Source organism: Gorilla gorilla, chromosome 1 (genome assembly GCF_029281585.2).
Source record: "Gorilla gorilla gorilla isolate KB3781 chromosome 1, NHGRI_mGorGor1-v2.1_pri, whole genome shotgun sequence".
Classification (NCBI taxonomy): domain Eukaryota; kingdom Metazoa; phylum Chordata; class Mammalia; order Primates; family Hominidae; genus Gorilla; species Gorilla gorilla.
The window spans coordinates 215,533,562-215,550,931 of NC_073224.2; positions in this window are offsets into that span (position 1 = coordinate 215,533,562).

Here is a 17,370-nt window from a genome sequence, read left to right on the forward strand (position 1 = left end):
AAGGACATGTATGTTGAATTTTCAGTCTCTATTTTACATTGATAATACTGAGGCCCAAGATACAACAACATACAGTGCTAGAAATAGGATACAAACCCAGGACAGGCACATCTCAAAGCCATCAAGCTTGAGTACCTCCAAAGTGGCATCACATAAATCTAGGAGAAACAAAACAAAACAAAAGAAACCTCGTGAGATCTTTCTGGCCAAGAGACTTGAAAACAGCAAGTCCTGAAATTGAAAATGTGTGTGAAGTGCGTATATGTATATGAAGCACGCCCTGAAAAGAGGCTCTCTGGGGGCTCTGCAGGGCTCCAGGTGGGTGGTTAGCAAGAGGAGGACTTGGGTTTATAATCCTAACTGCTCCATTCAGCAGCAGTGTAACCTTGGACAGTTATTTAGCCTCACTCAGCCTGACTGCTCTCCCACTTGCAAAATCGGTGTAATGACAGTGCCCACCTCATGGGGTTTTAAGGGAAGATTCAATGAAATAATGCATATAAACCCCCCAGCATGTGTAAGTACTCAGGAAACATTTGTTGTAGTTTATTAACATTTTGCTGCTTTTACTATGATTACAACCACCTGTATCCCTCCTCCTCGTCCCCCGCTACACCTCCACACCCCCCACAACAGTATTTGGCCTTCTCCCCACCCCTTCCTTTCCTCAGATGGTAGAAGCCCAGCAGGTAGTTCTCTAACAGCAGTTGTGATGGACAGTTTCATAATGAACAGCTATCACAATAGCCAGTCAGCCCTGTGAGTACAAAAAGGGGTTAATTCCTTGGTGGGTAGTGACTCTAGGGATCCCTAGCTAATTCGGAGAAAAAAAAATCTTTGTTTTTAAATAATCTTTGCCACCTGCTTTGGGCTTGTCCTTGCCTAACTCATTCTGAAGTGAGGTGGTGGGAAGGCTTCCAACATGATGAATGGGGCCACTGAGATCGGGGTGCCCACCTTTGAACTGCTAGCGAAAACCAGGCTGTGGAATTCAGGGCTGATGGGAAGATGGGAACCTGCCGGTTGGAAACTCGCCCTTTGGGATTTGGCCTGAGGGGCTGGCTGGGGATGAGGGTCCTCCATTAGAGTTCTGAAGACCAGACATTAGGGTTTCCTGTCCTCCATCTGAAGCAACCCTCTGGCAGGTAGAGGACTTGCCAAGGATAAACCCTCTTATATGTCAAGCTTTTCATTTTTGTGATTTGTGAGTTCAACAGGCCAATGTTATTTGAAATAAAATAACTTTTTTTCTTCTAATTACAAAAGCAACCAATGCTCATTGAGAGGAAAAAAAGCAATGAAAATGCAGATAATTATAATGAAGAAAAAATTAAATATTTATAATTCACCATCCCAAGAGAACCACCATTATTCTCCCATATGATTTTCTTGGCCTACAGGAAAGCAATTACATCCGAGTTAACTGTACAGGCTCTCAGAGCCAAACTTCAATCCCAGCTAGAACATGTGGGCTAGTCCCTTACACTCTCAGAGCCTCAACTTTCTCAATTGTAAAATGAGAATAAAAAGAGCACCTATAAGGCTGGGTCGACACCGGTGGTCTCAGCTACTTGAGAGGCTGAGGCGGGAGAAACACTTGATCCTAGGAGTTCAAGGGTGTAGTGCGCTATGGTCACACCTCCAAACAGCCACTGCACTCCAGCCTGGGCAACAGTGAGACCTGTCTCTAAAAAAATAATTATTTTTATTTTTATTTATTTTTTTGAGACGGAGTCTCCCTCTTGTTGCCCAGGCTGCAGTGCAGTGGCGTGATCTCAGCTCACTGCAACCTCTGCCTCCTGGTTTCAAGTGAGTCTCCTGCCTCAGCCTCCCAAGTAGCTGAGATTACAAGCGCCCGCCACTACACCCGGCTAATTTTTGTATTTTAGTAGAGACGGGGTTTCACCATGTTGGTCAGGCTGGTCTCAAACTCCTGATCTCAGGTGATCAGCCCACCTCAGCCTTCCAAAGTGCTGGGATTACAGGCGTGAGCCACCGCACCTGGCTATTTATTTATTTTTTTGGAGACAGAGTCTCACTCTGTCACTTAGGCTGGAGTGCAGTGGTGCAATCTTGGCTCACTGCAGCCTCCGCCTCCCAGGTTCAAGCAATTATCCTGCCTCAGCCTCCTGAGTAGCTGGATTACAGGCACCGACCGCCACACCAGCTAATTTTTATATTTGTAGAGAGACGGGGTTTCACCATGTTGGCCAGGCTGGTCTTGAACTCCTGACCTCAGGTGATCCGACTGCCTTGGCCTCCCCCCAAAAAAATTATTTTAAAGAGCACCTATGATAGTTAAGAGTTTATTAAACAATTTTTTTAAAAAAGGGTATCTGTTACAGGGTTGAAATAATGCCTAAAAATGACTCTACAAATGTTAGCTCTTACTGTAGAAAATACATATTCTTTTTTGTCTTTTTGAGATGGAGTCTCGCTCCGTCTCCAGGCTGGAGTGCAGTGGCGCAATCTCAGCTCGCTGGAACCTCCACCTCCTGGGGTCAAGCAATTCTCATGCCTCAGCCTCCTAAGTAGCTGGGATTACAGGCGCCCACCACCACACCCAGCTAATTTTTGGAAAAGACTTGTTCTTACTGAAAAAATGCTGCCACACTATTTGATGGCATTTTTGTATCCTGCCTTTTCTCCCCACTGGGTAACAACGTGAACCTCTGTAGCATTAAATATTCTCTGGTGACCTTGGTGTGGAAGACCCATGCCTAATTTACCAATCCCCCATTGACGTACAAGGGTGTATCCAGTATTTCATTATCATAAACAACACTGCACAAACATAATTATGGCTAAACCTTTGTGCCCAGCCATAATTGTTTCCTTGGGGCCAATTTCAAGAAGTAGAATTGCAGGGTTATACGGGTAGGCACAGTTTTATGACTTTTGATAACTGTTATCAAACTGCCCTCTAGAAAGATTGGACCATATTCCTTTCCCACCAGCAGGGAATAAGAGTGACTGTTTCCCTGCACAGTTACCAACACTGAGTTTTATCATTTTTGTCCATTTTAAAACAATTATTCTTGAGCAAGGGAATTTCTTCTATCTGCCTGATTCAACTGAGAACTCCCAGAGGGCAGGGCGGGAAGTAGTTCCTTCATCTCTGCGTATTTCCAGTACGTAGTACATGCTCTGCCCACAGTAGACACTCAAGAAATATTTGAGCTGAATCTTAGAAGCAGCCAAGAGTGGTTTTAAAAGCACCCTAGACAGCCAATTCTTATTAAGTGCAACACTTAACAACTAAGAATTGTACCTGGATGAAATTCAGAGAGTATGCACTGAGGAAGGCAAAGGCATTTCCAGAAACGCACCCCTGATATTCAGATATTAATCAGCTAAGTGATACTTTCTGAGATCAGCCTGGGTTGGGGCTGCTTATCTGCCAACAGATTTGCATGTGTAACTTGAGATCCACTCCGGTTCCAAATACTTGGGGGAACTCTGAGCCAGAATATCTGGGTTTTGCTCTGTCACCATTTTGGCGGTGGTCCAGAGCTCATCACTTCATCCTGTTGTTTGGTTTCCGCATCTATTTAATGTGGAACATACTAGGATTTCCATCAGAAGTATTTTAACAATCATAGAATTCTGCCTTCCTCTCCCTCTAGCATTTATTGAGGACACAGCCTCCTACCTGTACTGAAAGCAGATCAGCATGGTGGACGAGGAAACAGGTTCTGGAGCTGGACTACTTGGGTCCAAACTCCTCTCTGTCACATTCTCACTATAGGAACTTGGATTTGCTGGGAGGATTAAATAAGCTCGTCTGTGCAAAGCAGTTAGGACAGTGTTTGGTAATAGTAAGCACCAAGTGTTGGCAACAGTTACCTTATTTAAACCTTTCAGTAACCCTGTGAAGTCACTATTTATTATTTACTCCATTTTAAAGATAGAGAAACAAGGCACAGAGAAGTTACACAGCTGGTAAGGATAAAGCCAGGCTTTGATCCCACGTCTGTCTGACTCAGGACTGTTTTCAAAACTCTAAAATGTTAAAGCTGGAAAACACCCTATAGATTATCTAATCCAGTCCTCTCATCTGACCCACGAGGAAATCAAGACCCAGAGAGCAGAAAGAACTTGCCCAAGGACACAACAAAACAGTGACGGAGCAGGGCCTGGGCTCCAGTCCCTGCTTCCCGGAGACAATGTAGCCTCTCAAGTTGCTGCCTTTGCTCCCCCGCAAAGGAGAGGAGCACAGGAGCTTGCAGGTACTTGAGCAAAAAGTGCCTTGAGCAACTCCGCAGCCTGGCGCAGGCCAGGTGCCAGTGTTGTCATTGGCCACTCCAGTTACTCCTTTTGTCCAATTAATCCAGCCCTGAGTGCCCTCCCAGGGGGAAATCTACCACCTCCTGCCTGGACCTGTGCTTTCTGCAGCTCCCCTAAGTGCCAAGGCACAGTGACTCCAAAAGTGGCTGCTCCTCCCAGGCCCTCCCTCGCCCCTCATTCCAAGTCCACCATTGGGTGCAGGGAATTGAACAAAGAGACCCAGGGAGGAAGCTCCCTGCCCTCCCTCCCCCACAGTCGCACCTCCTCTGCTTTGTTTCTAGGCTTGTTTTTTTCAATGGTATATTTTACCGAACCCCATATATAAAAAATTATTTTGGGCCGGGTGCAGTGGCTCACACCTGTAATCCGAGCACTTTGGGAGGCCGAGGTGGGCGGATCACCTGAGGTCGGGAGTTCGAGACCAGCCTGACCAACATAGAGAAACCCCATCTCTACTAAAAATACAAAATTAGCTGGGCATGGTGGCACATGCCTGTAATCCCAGCTACTCGGGAGGCTGAGGCAGGAGAATCGCTTGAACCCAGGAGGCGGAGGTTGCGGTGAGCCGAGATTGCACTGTTGCACTCCAACCTGGGCAACAAGAGCGAAACTCCATCTCAAAAAATCAAACAAACAAAAAAAACCAACAACAACAAAAAAACTTATTTCAAAATGTATTGAATATAAATAAATTATTAATGAGGTATTTTTATTCTTTTTTTTCTGTAAGTCTGATTTACCTTTCCAACACATGTCATTTGAATGCTATATTTTCAAGGGCTAGTAGCCAAAAAAAATGGAAACATCCAAATGTCCATCAGCTGATGAATGAATAAACAAAACGTGGTACATTCATACAATGGAATATTATTCAGCGATAAAAGGAGTAAAGTACATCATGGTTGAACCTCAAAAACATATACTAACTGAAAAGAACTGACACAAAAGACACATATTGAGTGACTGCATCTATATAAAATGCCCAGAATAGGCAGATCCATAGAGACAGACAGTGGACTAGTGTTTGCCTGAGGCTAGGGGTTAGGGAGGAATTCAGAGTGACGGTTGATAGGTATGGGTTTTATTTGTGGGGGAGGGGTGATAAAATGTTCTGGAATTAGACAGTGGTGATAGTTGCATAACCTTGTGAATATACTAAAACCACTGAGTTGTAACACTTTAAAATGGTGAATTATTAAAAAAAAAAAAAAAAAAAAAAAAAGCCAGGCATGGTGGTTCACACTTATTATTGCAACACTTTGGGAGGCTAAGGCAGGAGGATTGCTTGAGCCCAGGAGTTTGAGACCAGCCTGGGCAACACAGTGATATCTTGTCTTACTAAAAGTTTTTTTAAAAATTAGCCAGGCATGGTGGCTCACACCTGTGGTCCCAGCTCCTCAGGAGGCTGAGGTGGGAGGATCCCTTGAGCTGGGGAGTTTGAAGCTGCAGTCAGCTGTGATGGTGCCGCTGCACTGCAGCCTGGGTGACAGAGCCAGACCCTGTCTCAATTTAAAAAATGAATAATCAAAAGGTGAATTTTATGGTATGTGAATTACATCTCAGGAAAAAAAATTAACAATAAAATAAATAAAATTAAGATGTAGTCCTACCAAAACAATAGTTATATTTAATAGGAAAATCTTTCACACTGATTCGGTTTCTAAATTTAAATGTAAGTTAATTAAGATTATAAATTAAAAGTTCACTTCCCTCATTAAGGCAGCCACATTTCAAGTCATAATAGCCATGTGGGACCAGAGGCTACCATAAAGGATGTGGTACCTCTGAGAGCTCGCTGGCCCTGGATGCCAAATAAGGTCCTCAGTGGCCATCCTCTACCACTCCCTGGGTAAGTCCTGAAGAAACCAAAAGCAGGCTGATAAGAGGACGCTAGAGTGAACAAATGAAACTATATCATACAGACCCTTTTTCTTTCCACCATAATGCAGAATCACATCAATTACAACATTTCTTTCCAGCAGCAACTCTATCTTATAGGTGAAGAAATCCATACAATGTCAAAACCAGAAGGAATCTTTGAGACAACCAATCTTTTAAAGGTTTAAAAGTACAATTCACTCTTTATGGCATACAGTTCTATGGATTTTGGCAAAGGTATGGATTTGCGTCCCCTCTACCACGATCAACATACAGAATCGTTCCATCACCCTCAGAGGTCTCTCACGCTGCTCAGTTATTGTTTGAAGCTTTCATTCATTTCTTGTCTATCTACTGTTTACCAGGCTCCCGCTCTGCACTGCGATCTTTCTTTTTCTTTCTTTCTCTTTCTTTTTTTTCTTTCTTTCTCTATCTGTTTCTCTCTTTCTTTCTCTCTCTCTCTTTCTTTCTTTCCTTCTTTCCTTCCTTCCTTCCTTCTTTCTTTCTTTCTTTCCTTTCTTCTTTTCTTTCTTTCTTTTTTTTTTGACAGAGTCCCACTCTGTTACCAGGCTGGAGTGCAGTGGCCTCGGCTCACCACAACCTCTGCCTCCCGGGTTCAAGCGATTCTTCTGCCTCAGCCTGGGACTACAGGCACAGGCCACCACGCCCAGCTAATTTTTGTATTTTTAGTAAAGATGGGGTTTCACCATGTTGGCCAGGATGGTCTCCATCTCTTGACCTCATGATCCGCCTGCCTCGGCCTCCCAAAGTGCTGGGATTACAGGCGTGAGCCACCGCGCCTGGCCAACTGCAAACTTTCTTAGTCCCCTTAACCACTCTGTGTAGTGGGTATTCGGTTCCCCTTTGCTCAAGGCCACACAGCTCTTAGTGACAGAGCTGAAATGTGAACTCAGATCCACCAACTCTAGTCTTAACTAGGAGTTAACTTGGTAGTTCCTAACTGCTGCTATCCAAGACTCGTTCATTTGCTGACTGCCCACCAGGGGCTGGGTGTTCATTGAAATATTTATTGAGCACCAGCTATGCGCTGCCCTATTCCAAGAACAAACAGGCCACGACCCCTTCTGGACGATGCAGCTTCTGCCCTGGTCCCAGACTGCTGGGGTGCTGGGCTCTCACCTGCCTCACCAGGGGCAAGTTCAGCGGTACAAAAGCACACGGCTGCCCTCTCTTCTTTTTCTTCCTCTTCCTCCTCCTCCTCCTCCTCCTCTTCCTCCTCCTCCTCCTCCTCTTCCTCCTCCTCCTATTCCTCCTCCTTCTCCTCCTCCAGCTGCTCTCCCCTCCTCCTCCTCCTCCTGCTTTCCTTCTCCATGTGCCAAGCCTGACAGCTTTCACCAGGAGAACTGAGAAGCCTCTCCGGAGGCCCTCTTCTGTTAACAGTGAGCTAAGGGCAGGTCCCCTCTGACATCCTTTTCCAAAGGAGAGGAAGATGCCCCACTTGACCAGCCCTCCTCCTCACCCAAGCCTTCCTTAGGGTGGACATAACCTCCTCCGAAGCAGCAGCAGGGCTGCAGGACCAGGTGCACAGGCGGGGGCTTGGAGAACCCTTGCACAGACCACTGTGTTTTGCAACCAGGAGCGGAAGGGAGGCTCAGAAAACATCCCCAGGAGCAATGACCCTGGTGGCCTGAGGGCTGCTTCTCCCGTCACATAAGCAACTACTGTCTGGGGTTTCAAAATCCCTTTTCAGGCTTCATCACTAAAAAGTGTTTTACTCCCAAATGACCTGTTGTCATCCTCCTGATCTTCTAGAGCTTTTTTTTTTTTTTTTTAAAAATAAACCCCTCCCCTTGCTCAAGGTGAGGTGATGCCAAGACTGTCTAGGCTTAGCTTCAGGCTTCCAGCTGAGGAAGCTGAAGAGATTCAGTAGCAGAAGCCTCATAAAGAGAGGCTTCCCCCAGGGCCCTGCTTGTTCCTGGCTCCTGCTGAGGAGCAGACACAGATCAGACAGGCTGGGACATAGGGCTGGTTCCATACTCAAAATCCTGGTTGCCTTAACCTGGGTTTAAACAGCACATTTTGATAAACAGCCCTGCTCTGAGAACTGTACAGTGTTGCTAAACCCAGCCTCTCAGGGTAAAGCAAGGCAAGGGGAAAACAAACATTTTATGGCTGTGGAAAGACAGCCACTCCGGCCCCGTGCCCTTCTGTGACAGCTCTCATTACAGGAGAAGCTAGGTCTAGAGGGAAAGAAGGGCCACACAGTCAAATACAAATATGGTGAACAATGATTTCTCTTTATTGTTTTGAAACAGAGTCTCACCCTGTCACTCAGGCTGGAGTGCACTGGCGCGATCTCATTCACTGCAACCTCCGCTTCTGGGGTTCAAGCGACTCTCCTGCCTCAGCCTCCCGAGTAGCTGGGATTACAGGCGCCCACCACCAGGCCCCGGCTAATTTTTGTATATTTAGTAGAGATGGAGTTTCACCATGTTGGCCACGCTGGTCTCGAACTCCTGACCTCAGGTGATCCACCCACCTTGGCCTCCTAAAGTGCTGGGATTACAGGCATGAGCCATGGCACCCAGCCTAATGATTTCTCTTTAGCTTCAACTCCCTGGGCTTTCGGGGCGGTAGGGCTGAATTGAAGAAGGCATAAAAGCAGAAATTAGCCACTGACCTTGAGATATTTTTGTCTGAATCTGGGACACAATTTTAAGCTAAGCTGGGGTTGGATTTAACAGAAATATCCGGGGGTTTACTTTTATTATTTATTTCAAATGTAATATATGTTTGTGGGAGAAAATTTTCAGAATTACCAAAGGCAATAAATAACTAAAAATTTAAAAACATTACTCCACCATTCAATGCTGATATTTTAAAACCTTCCAACCTATTCTTTCCATAGTAGATTTTTTTTCACAAAAATGGAATCGCAGACAAGATATTATGTTTTATAAGCTTGCTTTTTTCTTTTTTTTGAGATGGAGTCTCGCACTGTCACCCAGGCTGGAGCGCAGTGGCGCGATCTCAGCTCACTGCAACCTCTGCCTCGTGGGTTCAAGCAATTCTCCTGCCTCAGCCTCCCGAGTAGCTGGGATTACAGGCACCCACCACCACGCCAGCTAATTTTTTTTATTTCTAGTAGAGACGGGGTTTTACCATGTTGGCCAGGCTGATCTCGAACTCCTGACCTCATGATTCACCCGGCTTGGCCTTCCGAAGTGCTGGGATTACAGGTGTGAGCCACCGCGCCCAGCCTAAGCTTGCTTTTTTCCAAAAAATGTATCAATAGATTTTGTTGTTATTAATGAATGTATCAATAGTTCTTAAGCCCACTGGGCAAATTATTAATACTCTGTAACTAGAAATGATTCCCCCGCAGCATCCTGAGAGATGAACATGATTCCGCACAGTGACTTCAGGGTGGCTTATTAAGGGGATAAACTCCTCCATCTCTTCTTGCTAAGCATGTCTGTTCGACAGTCCAAGCCCAAGATGAAAGGCAAGTGGCATGGCTGAATCAGCACTTTGGTCCCACCATGCCTGCCACCTGTTTTATTAAGCGTGCCAGTGTGTCAAGTGCTGAGGAATGAAAAGAAGGGTGTTGTTGTCAACCATGACTTCACCCCTCACTCCAGGCCTTCCCTCAGCCACCTCAGCTGCAGAGGCCTTGAGGCTGAGGAAAAAGTGCCTTCCAGGAAAGCAACTGCACACATTTACCTCAGAAAACAGGAAGCCCCCAAGAGCAGTGAATGAAACATTACTTTGCTGTCTTTGGAGGCCAATTTCCAGGTCTCTCCATTTTAAAAGGAATGCAGATACAAAATCTCCTCAGTCCCAGGTAGCCACGTGTGTCGTGTTTGTCCCCTTGGGACAGAAAATGGTGAGCTTATGTCCTGTGGTGAGCAAGAGCCCCCCTTGACCTGAAGTAGCTTCCATCCGTCCCTCAGCCTCCCCCTTCTCCTTTCCAGTAAAGAAACCCAGTTGCCTGGTACAGTGTCAGACTTTGCAAGGCTGTTAACAACCTATAAAAGTCCAAAGACAGACTACTCCAGAAGGAGGAAACACTGACTAAGGAAATCCTGAATGCCCTAAGCCTGCTCATTAACAAGAGGCGAATAATAACAGCCAAAGTGGAGAAGCTCATAAATTACCCAAGGAAGCCCAACGAAGTTGGGGGGTGGGGCCTGACCAATGGAACCCAGGGTTCACTTCTGGGGTTAATGGAATCCTGGCTGGTCCCTGGGATTGCCCAAGGCCAGGCGTGGTGTTTCCTTCCTGCCTTGCTGGGAGAGGTGAGGAAGTTTGAGGGAGGTGATTATTGCAGAGTCACCAGCAAATCAGGGCGATACTTGCTCTGGGCCACAGAGGGAAGTGGGTCACGCACTGGAGAGTATTAGAACTCCAAGCTTTGTCTTGGCGATGTGCTCCCAGATAAGTAAACAACATCCCTCCCTTTCCCTCCCCCTACTGGGCATCTTCCACTCCCAGTCATTTATCACAGGCTGAAGAAAACACATTATTAAAAAAAGAAAGGAAAGGCGGGGAGGAAGACCTAGGACTTCTCAAACCCCTTTCCTTCCAAGACCTCCAGGCTCGATGCTATGATCTCTATGAGCTTCCCAGCAAAAGATTGACACATTCAGCTAGAGAAACCAAGCGACAGGGAGGTTCACTGACGGGCTTCCACACCCCCAGCAAACTGGGGGATGAGTTTAATTTGCTTTCCATTAAAGCTCCTGCTACTTACTAAAGATTTCACAATGTGATGGCTCAGTATAAGCAAAATGGAAGCCCCAGGCATGACTCAGCCTACCTTTTCATGACTCAGGATCTGGAAGAAATTGGAGAATGTATGATCAAATCTCACCTGTGGCACATCCAGTAAGAAGAGGTTTCCCAATGCCCTGATGTTTGTGTCTGTGTAGACGGTGATTTCATCACTCCACCAATAAAGCCTAACAGTACCAACAACAGCAAAAGAATATGGTAGCTGACCCTTATGGAGCCTTATCCATCCCAGGCATTAATAGACACTTACACACGTTTCCTCCTCCGGCCCTCATGCTAAACTCAAGAGGAAACCTAGGCTCAGAGAGGTGACGTGACTGCCCAGATCGCACAGGGTGAGAGCCACGGCCAAACTCGGGGCCCAGTTCCCTAACTGTAGGACTACAACCGGATTTTGGTGCCATATTTGATACAAACTCAGGTAGAGGTTAAGATCACGGGCCAAAGAGCCAGAAAGTCCTTGGAGACTGTCTTGGCCGCATACTTTAGGGTGAGTCACTTTGCCTTCCTGAGCCTCACCTGTAAGATGGGGGAAATAATACCGTTTGTGAGGATTAAATGAGATTCTTCACATAAAACGCTTAGCACACTTGTAATAAGTTGTCAGTAACCGTAGGTTGCCACGGACTGGGAGTGCCGGCTTCTGGGGGCACCCAGGTGGGAGGGTTTGGGGAGGGCCCCAGCAGGGCCCTTAGAGGAGCCGCAGAAAGCAGCGCTTGCCATTTCCACAATTTCGATGAAACCCATAATTATAACCCCTCCTGCCACCCCTGGCCCTGGGGCAGTGATAGAATCTTGCTGCTTTCGGGGTCAGGCCTAATCACCACATGGATGGGCAGGCACAGGGTGCTGTGGGAGATGGGTGGGGGACAGGTGGGAGAGGGCACTTGTCTCTGAGTCAGGCAGCAGGACACACCCAGAACTGCACCGTGGCGCACCCACCCAAATGGAGAAGCTGCTGCGGCCCCTTTCACAGGAGATCGCAGAGTGAGATTGCAAGGCCTAGAATTTCTGCCCACGTTTTTTTTTCCCTCCCCCAACCCTAGGAGCACATATGTAACATGCTGAATTTGAGCCAAAGTCATATTAAATAACAGCTCCTCTGAATTGAGTTCTTACCGTATACCAGGCCCTAGGCTGGACACGTTTTATTTATATTCTAATTTAATCCTCACAACAGCCCCATGGGATGGTATCAGTTGGGTACACGTATGTAGCAGTTACTATGTGCCAGGCACTGTTTTAAGCATTTCACGTCTATGACTATCCATGCCTGTGAGGGGAGTACTATTATTTCTCCCTTTTTACAGCTGGAGAAACCAAGGCACATAGAGTGAAGTAATCTGCTCAGGGTCACAGGGCTAGAAAATGAGGGAGCCAGGTCTCAAAGCAGGGCAACTGGACCTGTGCACACACTTAACTTCTACATTACAAGCCGTCTCTACCCCACGAACTACTGTTATTATCCCCATTTGGCAGATGAGCAAACTGAGGCTCAGAGACCAGAGCCAGGATCTGGCGCCAAGACCCATGCTCAAATCGTTTTACCAGACTGGCCTACACTCTGACTGCAGTGTGTCTTTTTTTTTTTTTTTGAGATGAAGTCTCGCTCTGTCGCCCAAGCTGGAGTGCAGTGGTGCAGTGGTGCAATCTTGGCTCGCTGCAATCTCCGCCTCCCGGGTTCAAGCAATTCTCCTGCCTCAGCCTCCCGAGTAGCTGGGACTGCAGGTGCGCACCACCATGCTGGACTAATTTTTTTGTATTTTCAGTAGAGACAGCGTTTCATTATGTTGGCCAGGCTAGTCTCAAACTCCTGATCTCATGATCTGCCCGCCTTAGCTTCCCAAAGTGCTGGGATTACAGGCATCAGCCACCGTGCCCGGCCAGTGGGTCTTTTTTCAGTAGGACATGAATGATGTGATTTAAGGAAAAGAGAGGGGCAGAGAGTCCCAGTGCCTAGAAATAACCACAGCCAGTAGCCCTTACACCTGTAAGTGTTACTTTTCTTCTCATTTTATGTATGAAAAAAATTAAGTCCAGAGAGGTGAGGTCCCTGTCCTGCCAGGGAGCAACGGGGCTGAGGCTTGAACCCCTGACTCCTGAGCCAAAGCCCCAGTGCGTCTCTTCTTCCAGGCAAGGTGTCTAAAATTCCACTCTAAGAAATTCGTTCTTTGGGTCCTGAAAGTGTTTGGCCTTCAAATCATTTAAAAAGAATTTGTTGAGCAGCGACCTTATTCCAGATGTTGTGCTGAGTCAGGGGTTTTCACACTGTGTTGTGAGGCCTGGAAGCTCTGAGACAGCGTCCCTGGTGGGTCTGAGATACTCACACAGGTGGGGCTGCCCCCAGCCCCCTTCCCCATTCTGCCAAGAACTGCTTTCTTATATCTGTTTTATTTTGAGATACGTATAGATTTTGCTTTTGAAGAGAGAGTTCCACAACTAAAAATGCTTTAAAATCACTGTATTTGGTCCTGGGGACGTAGAGGTGGTCTGTCATGTCCCAGCTTCAAAGAGCCACCTGGGACAGACAGGAAAACTCATTGCAGTACAGCTCAGCAAACCCCCAGGGAGGTGTGAAGTGCGGAGACAACGCAAAAGAAGAAGTGATTTAGCTCTGGGGCAAAGGAGGGAGAAGGCTTTCTAGAGGAAGGGACATTGAACTGAACTTGAAAAGACTCTGGATTCTCTGAGCAGCCGAGGTAGAGAGAGCATTCCAGGTGGAAGGAACAGCATAGCCAAGGCACAGAGGTGTAGTGGGAAGTGTATTGAGGGAACCTGAAGGAATCCTGGAATGGAAGGTGTGGGACACCAGCACATCGTCATCAGCTAGTGGCTGAAAGTGGAGTAGGTCACTTTTAACCATGCTTTTACAGTTAGTGTACTTATGCCGGGTCCTATGCTGGGCAGTGGAGACAAGGATATGAGCTAGACAGAGCTCCTTGCTCTCCCAAATCTCAACATCTGGGGTGGGGAGGGGTGAAGAAATTCAGCCCGGCTCCTGGTCAATGAGAGTTTCTTAGGGTGGGATGTGGGGGGCTGGAGATGATCAAGAGTTAGTTATTGAAGCCCAGAGCAGGGCAAGGCGTAATGCATTTTAAACAGGGACGGCCAGAGAGGGCTTCACAGGTAAAGTGGCACCTGAATTGGACTTGGAGAGGTGGGGATGATTGTGAGAGTCGGGGGTGGGAGAACACATTCCAGGCCAAGGAAGGAACAGCAGCAGGAAAAGCCTAGACACAGGAATGCACAGGGTGTGAGCAGGGAACAGGGAGTAGCTGGGTTGGGTGCAGCGTCGGGTACGGGAAAGGAAGTAGAAGGAGATCAAACTGAAAATGTCTGTTAGAGCTAGACTGTGGAGAAATGGGCAAGAGGCAAGAAAGAAGTCCACACCTGAGGATCTGAGCAACAGGATGAGCAGGGCACAATACCTGCCCTGTGTCATCACCACCTGTGGGGGGGTCCACCTCCTGAAACACCTCAGAGGGACCAAAGCAATCGCAGCCCAGAGGGCAGCCTCTGGAGCCAGCTGCTCCACTAAGCAGCCACACGACCTTGAGCTTGTTACTTGGCTTCTTGGAGCCTTGGTCTGCTCATTTGTAAAATGGGCACGGTAACACATGTCCTAGAATTGGTGCGAGAATTAAATTAGTTAATACACTCAAAATGAACAGAACACAGCTGGTCACATGGTAAATACGGCTATTATGCTAGCGCTTATTATTTAAGAGACCAACTCATTTCATTTATCTCCTTTTCCAACGATGAGAAGGAGAGTTCTCCAGAGAAGGAGAGCTACGAGAGGAATTCCAATTCATTCGTTTCTTGGTTCTTTCATAGTTTGGTCATCCAGTTGGTAGGTCAGGCATGCCTCTTCTTTCCTTCTTTTTCCTCCCTTCCTCCCTGCTTCCACAAATACTTTTTTTTTTTTTTTTGAGATGGAGTCTCGCTCTGTCACCCATGGTGGAGTGCAGTGCGCAGTCTTGGCTCACTGCAACCTCCACCTCACGTGTTCAAGAGATTCTCATGCCTCAGCCTCCCCAGTAGCTGGGATTACAGGCACCTACCACCACGCTTGGCTAATTTTTGTTTTTTTTTCAGTAGAGTTTCATCGTGCTGGCCCTGCTGGTCTTAAACTCCTGACCTCGAGCAATCCACTCGCCTCAGCCTCCCAAAGTGCTGGGATTACAAGCGTGAACCACCACGCCCGGCCCACAAATACATATTGAGTGCTAACTCTGTTCATCGCTTTCTATTCCATGTCAGGGAAGTTTGGGTGAGACACCCAGTACACTTTAGGTCACTATTTTTTCAACTCATAGCCCTTCACAGGGCACTGATCTGTGCCAGGCCCTGTGCTGAGTATGGGGAATACTGATGCGTAAGCTGCTTCCTGCCCTGGGCGAGTTGCCATCCTGGCCCTGCGCCCGGGACTCTTGACTGTTAACCATAACCCAGTGGGATCCATGCTAAGCAGTCCCATGGGAAGCCCAAGGGGAGAGTGGAGAGCCAGGGCCACAGCAGAGGAGAGGGGAAGGCTGTCATTGCAAAGCGGAAAAGTCCTGATTTGGCCTGTGTCATGAAATCCTTTTATTGCTTACAAGTTTCAACATTCAGATTATTTTCTGAGTAGCCAGAGAGGAGCTGAATGGGACAAAGAATTTATGAGAATGATGCCAACCCGGTAGTTCTGGTGCAGACAGGCCTTCTCTAAACCTTGGTTAAAATCACCCTGTGTATAGAACACAGGGTCCTGGGCCAATGATGATAATAGTAACAATGCACTTTTTTGTTTTTTGTTTTTATGAGACAGGGTCTCACTGTGTCACCAGTATGATCATGATTCACTGCAGCCTCCAGCTCCCAAGCTCAAGTGATCCTCCTGCCTCAGCTTCCCAAGTAGCTGGAACTACAGACATACACCACCACACCCAGCTAATGTTTAAAACTTTCTTTTTCTAGAGAGGGAATATTGGTATGTTGCTTAGGTTGCTCTTGAATTTCCAGCCTCAAGTGATCCTCCCACCTTGGCCTCCCAAAGCACTGGGATTACAGGCATGAGCCATCTCATAATGGCCGGTTTTTTAGCACCTACTGTGTATCGGGCACTGTGCTAGGTGTTTTACAGACATCATTTCATTTAATTCTCACAACAACTCTGCAAAGGAGATGAAATCTAGTTCAGATATGGACACCTAAGGTCACACAGCTGACCAGAGGCCTGGCGTGGCACCAGGGAGCTCGCAGAATGCCAAGTTGAACCTTAAAAGTATCGCCAGTGGATCCTCATCCTTTGCAGATTCCATATTTGTGAATTTGCTTGCTTGCTAAAATATATTTGCAGCTCCAAAGTCAATATTCACAGGGTGTTCACTGTCTTTCACACACATGTGTGGAGCAGCAAAAACTTTGGGCTGCCCGATGCTACATTCCCAACCGAGGCTGAACAAAGCAAGGCCGTGCCCTCTTGTTTCAGCTGTCATACAATCAACAAATGTCCTATCATGCTCTGTTTAATTCTGCACTTTTCACTTTTTGTGCTTTCTTTGGTGATTTTGCTGTTTAAAATGGCTCCCAAGGCTGAGTGCAGTGGCTCATGCATGTAATTTCAACACTTCGGGAGGCCGAGGTGAGAGGATCGCTTGAGCTCAGGAGTTGGAAACTGGCCTGGGCTATATAGTGAGACCCTGTTTTTACAAAAATAAAAAAAATTGGCTGGACATAGTGGTGCATGCCTGTGGCTCCAGCTGCTCAGAAGGGTGAGGTGGGAGGATTGCTTAGGCCTGGGAGGTAAAGGCTGCAATGAGCTGTGATCACACCACTGCACTTCAGCTTGGGCAACACAGCGAGACCCTGTCTCAAAATAAATAAATAAATAAATAAATAAATAAATAAATAAATAAATAAATAAATAATAAAATAGCCCCTAAGTGTAGGGATGAAGTGTTGTCTAGTGTTCCTAAGCTGTGATGTGCCTTACAGAGAGAAAATACATGTTAGATAAGCTTCCTTCATGCATGAGTTACAGTGCAGTCAATGTTAATGAAGCAGCAACTTACACTAAATAAAGTGTGTTTAATAGAATCACACATAAAACAAGGTTCCATATTGCTTGGTTAATGAAAATGTGATCAGCGGCTCACAGGAATTTCACCTTGAATATATCTAGGAGCAGTGGTTCTGTATTTGGGAAGTCAGCGTTTGTGGTGACTTTATAGGAGGAGAACTACCGTAAGCAATGAGTGTCAACTGTATAGAACAACACAGAAGTTCTTCATTCAATGTACTTATCTCTGTCTCTTACACATGCACACACATACATACATACATACACATTTATACCTTTTTTTTTTTTTTGAGACAGGGTCTCACTCTGTTGCCCAGGCTGGAATGCAGTGGTGCGATGTCTACCCACTGGGGCTCAAGTGATCCTCCTGCCTCAGCCTTCCGAGT